Genomic DNA, 11,612 nt, shown 5'->3' on the forward strand with positions numbered 1-11,612 from the left:
GTGAGTTAATTACAGTCTGTTAGTATTAAGCTTTTTCTTTGCAGTGGTTTGTACAACAATAAACAATCATATGAAATTATGTTTAATTGAATTCCATATATATGTCTGTGAACATAAAACCAAGTGTTTGTCATGCTAAAAATAAGTACTCAACAAGTCTAGCCGCACTATATGCGCAGGTAATCTTGCTAGTTAAGAAACATTGGAAAGCAAGCTGAAAAGGAAACTCAACATGGAATCAAACAGCAAAATAAAACAGAAGAAGACTTTAAATTCATCTGCGATCCTTGTTTGAAGTAGATTGACGGTATAGCAGTCAAAAAACTAATCTCCCACAGCTGTGGCTGGAACACAACATGGTTTCTGCTTACAATTAATATACCATGGATGGAAAGAATTTACAGATGAATGATGAGACAGATGACAACAAAGGGGTGTCATTACAAGATAGCTAAGGCATATGGGACAAACTGAAGCCTCACCGGGGGCTCAACGATCCTTCTGACCAGGCAGAAGGACTGTCAGGAAGAACCCATTCTCTGTAGTGTCGGTATCCTGGAATGATAGGACTCCGTTCTTCATGCATGTCGGTGTCCGCTGGTTTGGCAGAAGGGCTGGGACTGGGAGCAGGAACCGATGACCTGGCAGAAGAACTGTTAGGTAGAACCCATCGTCGGTGTCTTGGCATGAGAGGACTCTGTTCTTCATCCAAGTGGGTGTCCACAATTTTGGTAGAAGGGCAGGAAGCAGGTCTCCATTTGTCGAAGGATTCAGTGTACATTGGCTTCTTTGGGGTCGGCAGCTCTTTCTTGCCACTGAGCATCTGAAGAACATCCGCCATGGTGGGCCGGTCTGTCCGGTCCTGCTGAACACACAGAAGTCCCACCTGGACGTGCCTTCTAATCTCCATTAGCCGGCGCTCCTTAAACACTACCGGATCAAACTCCTCGTCTATTCGTCCAGCTTCCCAAGCCGTCCAACCCTGACATGCATGTGAGATAAACACATTTGCAACATTTTAATGTCTCAGAGGCTGTCTATCTTGTTATGCATTTACCACGAAATTCTTTGGTGACTTAACAAACAACCATTATAATATGGTGTCTTTTTAGTTCTCTTCTTAGTAATTTCGTATGCTCTTAATTTGTACGTGGACAAAATGGATGTTATATATGAGTAGCATGACAACAACTAATACAATGTGAAGAAGTTGTCTTAATAATGTTAAATTTGGGGTCGATGGTTTGCAAGACAACAACCTCTCTCTCTCTCTCTCTCTCTCTCTCTCTCTTTATATATATATATATATATATATATATATATATATATATATATATCCTATCAGCTCTCTCCTCCATGCCATTCAAAACTCCATATGGCAATATTTATAAGATCTATTGTAAGGCAGCCATTGTATATGTCATTGTATATATTTTTTTCTTTGCGGATAATAACTGATCATATTGCAGTGACTGTAAATATTTACCCATCGATGCAAAGGAAATTCACTACGTCTGCGGATACCACTGATAGCCTCCAGGAGGGTGACGCCAAAAGCATACACATCGCTCTTCTTTGAAATAATACCATCTGCTGTGTGCTCTGGAGCTATGTATGGACTGGATGATTAAGAAAACAAGAAAGACATCAAGAAAGATATATATAAGGAACAGAAGGGATAAACAGAATATGGATAAGGAAAACGAACGGGCTAAAAGAATACATGTGCCAGGTATTGATATGAACAGAAATATTAATGTAGAATGACTTCTTACAATGTGCCTGATATCTTGTTGTGGTCGCTCGTGATCTCGGTATCATCTTGGCGGTTGCGACTCGAATGCACTACAGACCTTGTAAGGGTTTGGTACATTTTTCGCAGAATATTGGTATCACTCAACACTTTAGATAGTTCAAAATCAGTAATCACAGGATTCATCTCTGAATCCAAGAGGATGTTGTCTGGTTTCAGATCCAAATGGACAATGTGTTGCTTATGTAGGTAATGTACACCCTGAGCTCCCCTCTATTATACACATTAGGGAGCGCCAACGGACAAGTAGCTGGCCGGGTCCTGCATAATAGGCATCTATAGAACAACGTCAATTAGGAGAAAAGTCCTTTTTTAGATACAAATGAAATAGCACTGTATTTCAAATTTTGAGTAGTACAGACCCCTTACACTACTGGAAACCCGCACTTTACCGAGTGCCTGAGGCACTCGGCAAAGCCCGAAATACACTCAGCAAAGGCTTTGCCGAGTGCCGCACTCGGCAAAGGGCACTCGGCGAAGAATTAATCGGCGCCTTTGCTGAGTGCTTTTTGTCGGGCAATCGGCGCAGCCTTTGCCGAGTGCCGGAAAAGCACTCGGCAAAGATTTACACTCGGCAAAATGAAAATGAGAAAAAAAACCCAAAAATAATAGCAAATTTTTGTTTTTCGGGGAGGGCGCCATCGGCCAGCGCCCGTCCGTCCGGCGCCACCGGCCATCGAAGTCGCTGTATTTTTTGAGCAAAATTTGCGGCTAATGCGGCCGGCGGGATTCGAACTCACAACCTCTTCCTCGTGTGTCTGCTGCTCTACCACTGCACTGCCCTGTCACTTATGTCTAGATTCCGTTATGTATCCTCATATATTATACTAAATCGAGAGTAAATTGCTTGTTTGATGTCCTAAACGAATTCAAATTAAAAAGTGGTCAACTACAAAGTTTCATAACTTTTCGAGATCTACAATTTTCATTTAGGAAGTTTTTCCATCCGAGGTCATTTGAAAAATTCGAATTTCAAATTTAAGAGATTCAAACGTAGTTTTACATGATAAGATGATTTCAAATCAAAAAGTTGTCAACTACATAGTTTCATAACTTTTGGAGATCTACAATTTTTATTTAGGAAGTTTTTCCATCCGAGGTCGTTTGAAAAATTCAAATTTCAAATTTGAGAGATTCAAACGTAGTTTTGCATGATAAGATGATTTCAAATCAAAAAGTTGTCAACTACATAGTTTCATAACTTTTGGAGATCTACAATTTTCATTTAGGAAGTTTTTCCATCCAAGGTCTTTCGAAAAATTCAAATTTTAAAATTTTCAAATTCTAACGTCATTTTTGCATGACAAGATGATTTCAAATTAAAATGTTGTCAACTACAAAATTTCATAACATCTCAAGATCTACAAAGTTTATTTTGGTCATTTGGTCATCGGACATAGTGGTAGTAATATTATTCACAAATCTTATATATCTCTCTTTGACTTTCATGAAACTAATATGAGAGATATGAGAGAGATGTAGATTTTATGAACAACGTTATTGTCGCTTTGTCAAATGAAGAAATGACCAAAATAAACTTTGTAGATCTTGAGAAGTTATACAACTTTGTAGTTGAAAAGTTTTTCATTTGAATTCATTTAGGGCCTCAAAAATTACTTTGAAAAAATGATTTGCCGAGGGCAAAAAAATGCACACGGCAAAATGCCTCTTTGCCGAGTGCCAAAAAAAAGGCACTCGGCAAAGACGCATTTTGCCGAGTGCCAAAAAATGGCACTCGGCAAAATACATCTTTGCCGAGTGCCAGAAAAAAGGCACTCGGCAAAGACGCATTTTGCCGAGTGCCGAAAAATGGCACTCGGCAAAATATATCTTTGCCGAGTGCCAAAAAAAAACACTCGGCAAAGCCATCTTTGCCGAGTGCCGAAAAAAACACTCGGCAAAGTCGTGTTTGCCGAGTGCCCGATAAAATACACTCGGCAAAGCTTCCGGCACTCAGCAAAGTGCCGGTTTCCGGTAGTGTTACATCATGAGCACAGGAAGATATGCGAAAATAACATAGAAATTGCATCCAAGTTCTTAACTCACCCTCTCTCATCTCCAATCTCCTAAGTTGCCTCACGGGGCTAAAGGTTGAACATTGAATCAATTCTCCACCCCCTACCTAGAAATACCACCCACCATCGCCACCATGGCACCGGCAAGACAAGAATCGAAAACCAAACCCTCACCAAGGGACAACAAAAATTCCCTCCCCCTCACAAATAGATATGCAAACCCGTACAAGCTTAAAATCTCATCAAAGGCATGGATCTGATCCGCTAATTAAACAAAAAAATGGAAAGTTGAAGCCCTGCTTGATTGCCACATCGAAGAAGCCACCAACCAAATAGAAATAATGTGAATAATGAACATACAAAAACTACATGATCTAGGCGTACAGAGGGCAGGTCCCTGATCCTTCTCACCACCGTGAGGTCATTAGATCAGGAAGACGATGGGTATCAATGTGTGGGGTTGAAGGACCTGACACTACGTAGAAAACCTTTTGTAGGGGCGGCTGGTAACCATTTGTAGGGGCGGTTTTGCCAGCCGCCCCTATAAAAAGGTGGACCGCCCCTACAAATCGATTTGTAGGGGCGGTTCCCAGACCGTCCCTACAAATCGATTTGTAGGGGTGGCTGGTGTTATCAGCCGCCCCTATAAATCGATTTGTAAGGGCGGTTGATACTGTAGCCGCCTCTACAAATCGATTTATAGGGGCGGTCTGGGAACACCAGCCGCCCCTACAAATCGATTTGTATGGGCGGCTACAGTACCAACCACCCCAAAACGTTGTGTAGGTATATCTTAATAACGATATGACTGCTATTAAGCTACTTCAATGGTAACATACCTTCTCCATAAACAAAATTGTGCAAGGTTCCCTTTGGCATGTATTCTTCGATCCAAATATATTGTTGTTGGCTATTTTCACCAATTCTGCCTTCTGTGTATCCTAGAAAATTCACTATATTTTTATGCTGAAGCTTTGAAGCAAGAACAAATACATTGTAATTGTGTGCCCATCCCAAGGAAGAATTATGAAAAATCTTGACGGCAACCACGTTCCCATCCTCCAGCACACCCTAAAAAGTTGTAGCACCAGGTATATGATTGATTCATGTTATTAAAAACAACAACAACACAATTATGCATATACTAATAAATGATAACACTTACTATAAGACCAAGTACAAGCTCAAGTACAACCTGCTGCATCTATGACACTCATTTTAGTAATGAGCTTCCATCCAAGTGATTTTAACTATTATTGGTTGCATCCAAGTAATTAGACTACACCAGTATACCGGGATCTGATTTTCCTCAATGATCCAGAAAACCAGATGTTTAAAATCGCCTACTTTACCAACCTGAGCAGTTTCAATAGTGGTTTTATCTACCATAGTGTCAATAGTATTTTCCAAAATGCTAAGCACAGTAAGTAGTCGGTCACCTGGCATTTAGCCATTATTCAGGATAGATAAGCTAAACAGCTAGCTAAATGGGATAAATGGTCGAACAAATCGAAACAGCGTACCACTTTGTAGCGTTTACACAATGTCACCTCTTCACGCTGGATCATCCTCCAATGAAGGAAGTAAAGTAGTGTACCATCTAGTGCTATACATAGGCGTGTCATAGGTCCAAGTCTTTGTTGAGTAGGGTCGCCATGTTGTCCACCGGGTGCAATATGAAGAGTAGTGTATTATCTAGTGTTGTGGGACCTAGTGTTAGTGGCTGAGGAACAAATGGCCGACAACATTCGAATACCCCAGCGAATGATCAGGTGTAGGGTTTAGGAGCTACCGGATCATTTTTGGTGTACACAACTTCTATACGTTTTTCCCACTGGCTAGTAGCTTTTAGGAGGCTAGATATGCCCTTGGCCGGCCACATTGAGGCTGCTAGAAATTAAGGCAAGTGACTCTATTACACTCCATCCATCTCAAAGCTCACATTAATCACATCCTAGGCATAGAATAGCACTTATTAGTGTTCATCTTTCTGAGATCTAGGCCTTGTAACTTGAGAGCTCGAGTGTATGGCTTAGTGCCCTTGTAACCTCGGTGGTGCCTGAGTACTTGGAGTCTTGGGGACTCTCTAGCATTGTCAGTAACCCTCCAAGCACGGTGTGGAGAGACGCTGACTTGGACGTATACTAGAGGATGCGTTTTGGCAACTGATATATGTCACAGATAAAAATTCTTGTCTCAGGACTTTGCTCTGTCTATCTCATCCTATTTTTTTGTTGTGTTTATGCTTTCGCTTGTGTTACCTTTACCTTTGTAAAATAGTTAAGGCTAGTTATGTAATAATGCCCTATATAAAATTAGTAAATTACTAAGTTAGTATTAGATGGGAAAGTGGGGTAAACAATGAAATAACATAAGCCCTATTAGAGTACGCTTAGGGAAGTCACAAGGAGTCAACCCTACTATAACGTATCATGCTTCAGGAGCTGTTTGGTTTCTTCAATTATTTCGGCTTCGAAATAAGTCAATGGCAGCTCTGCACAACCTCAAGACCCAGTTGTGATTCCCTAGTGCTATGTCCTTGCCAATCTATGTGAAGAGATACATATCGCTTACAACATGACAAGTCTTTGAAAGTATAACTTTAACAATATTTTTCTTACACTATATTTTAATGGTACAAAAGTTGTATGATATTAATAAAAGGTACGTAGAATACATCTTCAAAATGAGGGAGTAACGAAGAATAGGAGATAGATCGGATACATCACAAACAGTTTATATATGTTAAAAGTGACTGTGGTATTAGCTCTCACTAAAGATGGTTCTATAGACATTGACCTTATTAGCTCTAATTGTTTGTCATTCACTTATTAACTTATCGCATACAGTTTTCAAGCTGTCAGCGATAGGCCACCAAACATATAGTGTCATCATTTAAAGATGGTTATTGGCAATAATCATCTAAACAACTCTAGACAAAATTAGAGTATCAAGTATATGGAGTACCTTGTAGACTGTGCTAGAGCCACCTCGACCAATGATGTTGCTGTCTGAGTATCCATTTGTGGCTGTCCATACTTCAGTAGACTCAAAATTTCTTAAGGTTGCTGAGGAACCAACACACATACCACCAAGGTTAGTTAGAATTTAGGTTATTCAACTGTGAACATTTTCCATAATATTCATTCGTTTTTTTATGCAGAAATTGGAAAACATTTATAACATTGAAATTTCCATTAGAGGCCCCATGTGGCCCTACATGGACACTTACACTAAATGAGGGCAAACAGGACATGAGGCCCATACAACCGACTCATCTATAATAAGTGTCCCCCAACCCATCCCCCCAATCCCCTAGCCTCTGGAGATATAGAGTACACCAGGCAACATCTTTGCGTGTTTTATGTATGTTCTATATATTCCTTTAAGCTACTGATTTTACTTTGCATGGATCATTGCCCTGTTCGTTTGGCTGATAAGCCATGGCTGAAAGTACTGTTGGTTGATTTATTGTGAGAGAAAAATATTGTTCATTGGCTGAAAAAGTACGGCTTATAATAAGCCAAGCGAACAGAGCACATATCTTACCTACAATGGAAATAGTCTGCTCGCTTCCTCCAGGTTCAATGCTTTGCTCATCGTCCAGTTCAGATCTGCAATTACCATTGTCCAGAGAAAACAACTTCCTTTTTATGTGGGAAAAGATAAAACAGAGATTTTGGAAGGTGCTTGCTGAATAGTTAGCTCGTTAACTTTTACATCCATTTGGAAATACGATAGGAAGATAATGTCTACGTACATCATCCTCATCCGAGTTATATTACACAAATTGCTTAAAATGTTATTTGAAATAATTGCAGTGTAATTAGCTTAAACTTTGATGGGGCGGCATGTGACACATTTCATTTGAATATGATTACACCCTTATATTAAATAAATAGCTCACTCCTATTCAACGTTTTCGACCTACAAGAATCTACACATGAGAAGTATAGAATATAAGATAATTGCTCGCTGCTTTCCTATATAAGCTTTTTTTTTTGGACTGTCTTCGTAACTACTAAATACACACAGATGGTCTCTGAAAATCACTAGCCATTTTTGGATTATCTCCTAACATTTGTAGTATGTAGTGTGTACCATGTTAGTACTTGGTAGTAGTGATAACACCGCTATTAACATGCCAATATGCTTTACTTCAGTTTCTTGGATCTTATATAGTGCCAACAAATAGAGGTATACTTGCACCGTAAACATCTGACCTAGCATCATTAGCTGAATGACTGTTATGCGATATCTCCACAATTCCAGCTGTATCCTGAAATGGAAAATAATATGCTTATGGTATCACGATGAAGTCTCTACTGTAAGCCAATTTTCTTAGAGCTGTATATGTAACAAAATAAAAATGTAATCGTGAGCACACCTAGAGATTCAACAAGTCATTAGCTATGTATTTCCATTGAACTATGTTGGTTTATATACTTTTTATGTTAAACCCCATTCTCCTCCCCAACTCCTCATCCGCCAAAGGTGAAGTTAGGATTTTGTGCCAGGTTGTAAGGTTCAGGTCTCACCGAAATCCGACTACCTTAGAAGCAAGAGGGAAAGGCAGCAGCAGAACGAAGGGCTAGATCAGCTACAATGGTGAGAGGTGGTTCGGTTTGTTTGGGAGGGGATTGGAGTGTGTGTGTGGGACACACGTCGATAGCGATATTGATGGTGGAACCACTAGAAGAATTTTCTCCTTTTCTTTTACCAGTTTTTACAAGTGGCCTAGAATTTGAGAACCTAACAGTGATGGATTTTTTTAAAAAAAAACTAACAACATAATCCTTTAAAAATTATTGCACTTAGTTGTGAAGTTAAATTTAAGCAATTACTCCGTATTAAGCACTAACAAAGAAACCGTCTAAAAAAAGATTATTAATAATCTTGTATAGTGGGTGGTGGCCTGGTGGGGACGGAGTGTCATCCGCAGCAGCAGTTAGCCAACATGAATAAGATGTAAACAGTTGAAACGAGAATGGTATCGTTAAGGTTCCAGGACTCCGCCCGAAATTAATGAACTTCGGTGAAATTCACCCATTTCGGTGACATCCGAATGAAACAACATCATACCAGTCAAAAAATTCAGTTAAATTCATTTTTTTTTTTTTGTTAAGGTGATAGTTCAAACATGACTACAAGTTCTTATTTCAATATAGAAGCCTAAACTTTCCAACCTGTAAATCAATCGTTTCATATTCATGCCTATTGATCAAATTTTGGCTAAAATTCAATCAAATATTAACTAAATCTGAACATTTTGACTGGTCAAAACAAGTCAATCATATTTTAAAATTTCCGAGATTCGTCCATTTCAAATTTTTGGATGATTTGAATCCCAGAACTCTTCCGTACCTGTTGCAGCCGAGGCAGAAGGTAACCACCGGTCTGCATAGTTAGCAGCAAGACGGTGGTGTGAGCGTTGATGGCGAAGGACGCGAGCATGACCTTGTTGAGGATGTCCTCGTTCACCGCGCGCAGCTGCCTCGACAGGTCCCCCGCCGTCAGGAGCCGGCGGACGACGCCGGTCCGCTCCTGGCACGCCGCGACGAGCTCCAGCGCGCGCCGGAGGGTCTCCTCGAGGTCGTCCAGCGCGCCGCCCATGGCCGGGCTGTCGTCCACCTCGCCAGCCCGCTGCAGCTGCGAGAGCACGGCGCTGAACCTGAGCACGCGCCTCCGGATCTCCTGGCACACCGCCGCGTTGCGGCGGACCGTGTCCACCGCCGCCTTGATCCTCAGCCCGACCATGATGATCCTCTCCACGCTAGCCACCGGATCGGCCATGGATATATCGATGCGGCGTAGCGCCGTAGCTAGTAGGGTGCATGCAGCAGAATCATCGACTAATTGTGCTCACACCTGCAGACCTGCTCCATCGATTGCTAGCTAGTAGCTTGCCGGCCTTCGCTTAGGCTGGGCACAGCTAGCAAGCATCTTGCTTTTGCTGACTCTCTCGATCCTCCGAGTGCTGGGTATGAGTTGAATTTGACTACATAAATGAGTACACTCATCATGCATTTTGCCAGAAGGGACGAACCGAAGACTTGCGGTGGACGCGTTAGAGTCCACTGGCATGGTTGTGGAGGCCGCGCGTGTCAGGGACCCATGCTTCCCTGGCGAACAAGACGGCCACGATTTCGCTGCATAATAAAGGGACGGCCCACTTGGATTCAATGGTATTTCTAGAATACCCAAATTTTTGGTGAAAAATGTATATAGTGTCCGGGCTTGGACGTCCGGATGGACCGGGCATCCGAATGTCCTCGCCTGCAGCCATTTCCCGTGCCATTTCGCGCGCCCACGAGGGGCCCACGCCGCACAAAGTTCGAATTTAGGAGGGGTCAAAATGGAATAAAAGATATGAAAATAGCCATAATACATAACAAAAAAAGAAAAAAAAAGGAGCAAGGAGGAGGAGACTCCAAGGCGAGACAACAGAAAGCGAGGAGAAAGATATAATATCCGATGTACTTTTGAAACATCCAGATGCAACACTTACAACATATGTCAGAAGACAGATGAAACTCTTGAAACATGCATCTGAAACACTTGCAAAAACACATGAGAAAAACACTGGAAAACCATTGCAAAACCTACGCAACATCCAGATAAAACACTTATAACATATATGTGAAACATATGCAATATACAAATAAACACACTTGCAACATGCGTCTGGAAAAACAGACGAAACATTGTGAAAAGAAGCTTGCAACATACGTGTACAACCATTGCAACATATGCAACATCCCGATCTACTTTTGCAACATCCAAATGAAACACTTGTAATATACCTTTGAAACATCTGAAACACTTAAAACATATGCATGCAACATGCGCTTTTAGCATAATGTCACCTTGCTACTTGGGCGAATGGATGCTCATCGTTACGGAGCTCGATGCCGGCGTGGAGGTCGGCGACGGCGCATGGAGCTCGCCAGTGCAGCAGCGGCGTGACCCTCCTACGATTCTCCAATGCCTACTCGCGGCCCAGGCTCGTGCTGATCAGCGCGGCCCTGTTACTGCTACTCCAGCGCCACTGCTCGCTCGACCGCAGTCGTCCATTGCCATCTGCTCGCAGGGGATGGGGCGCGGTGCAGTCGGCGATGGGGTGCGGCGCGGTGAGGGGAAGGGCACGGCGCGACGCTGCGACGGGGGACAGGGCGCGGTGGGGGAAGGGGGCGCATCGGGCAGACGGATGAGCTGCCCGGAAATGCTCAGCCACGCCGCGACGGGCGGATGAGCGGAGTGGGGAAATTTTCTCTTTTTTTGAGAGGCCAGTCCGCTGCGCAGGAGTCAAGACTAGGAGCCGTGTCCAACGAGATGGACGCCCGTGGCCGAGCGTTTCCGTACAGTGTATGCATGTATATTATTTGAAAAAAAAAAAAGAGAGGAAATGAAGCTAAAATAGAACTCCTGTGAGGCTACGAATAATTCAGCCCAAAATCATACATTCTTGGACCCATTTCCCACCCCACCCAAGGACCCAACAAGGCCCATCTCCCCCACCTTCATTTGACCAGAGGGGTACTGTTGGTCATCAGATTATCATCCCCTTAGCTTGCGCATACACCTACCTACTTGTTCAGGTCCCTTTTGTCCACAACACAAAGGTCATCTTTGTTCTACTGTTTTTGTGACCTTTGTGCAATGACTATGGGAAAAAAATACACTTGGTGCAATTTCAAGCTCTACATCTCCGATGAATAAGGTTTAAGGGCATGTTTGGCAGGGATTCACCACGGAAAAAGTAAATCCAGATCTGGGATTCACCG

At 42.2% G+C, this 11,612-nt stretch overlaps 1 pseudogene; it reads right to left on the reverse strand.

Moving 5' to 3' along the window:
- Positions 1-287: 287 nt before the first annotated feature.
- Positions 288-9,861, reverse strand: LOC136487134 (G-type lectin S-receptor-like serine/threonine-protein kinase At1g61420; annotated as a pseudogene).
- Between the last annotated feature and the right edge of the window lie 1,751 nt (positions 9,862-11,612).

This window comes from Miscanthus floridulus, chromosome 10 (assembly GCF_019320115.1).
Source record: "Miscanthus floridulus cultivar M001 chromosome 10, ASM1932011v1, whole genome shotgun sequence".
Taxonomy (NCBI): domain Eukaryota; kingdom Viridiplantae; phylum Streptophyta; class Magnoliopsida; order Poales; family Poaceae; genus Miscanthus; species Miscanthus floridulus.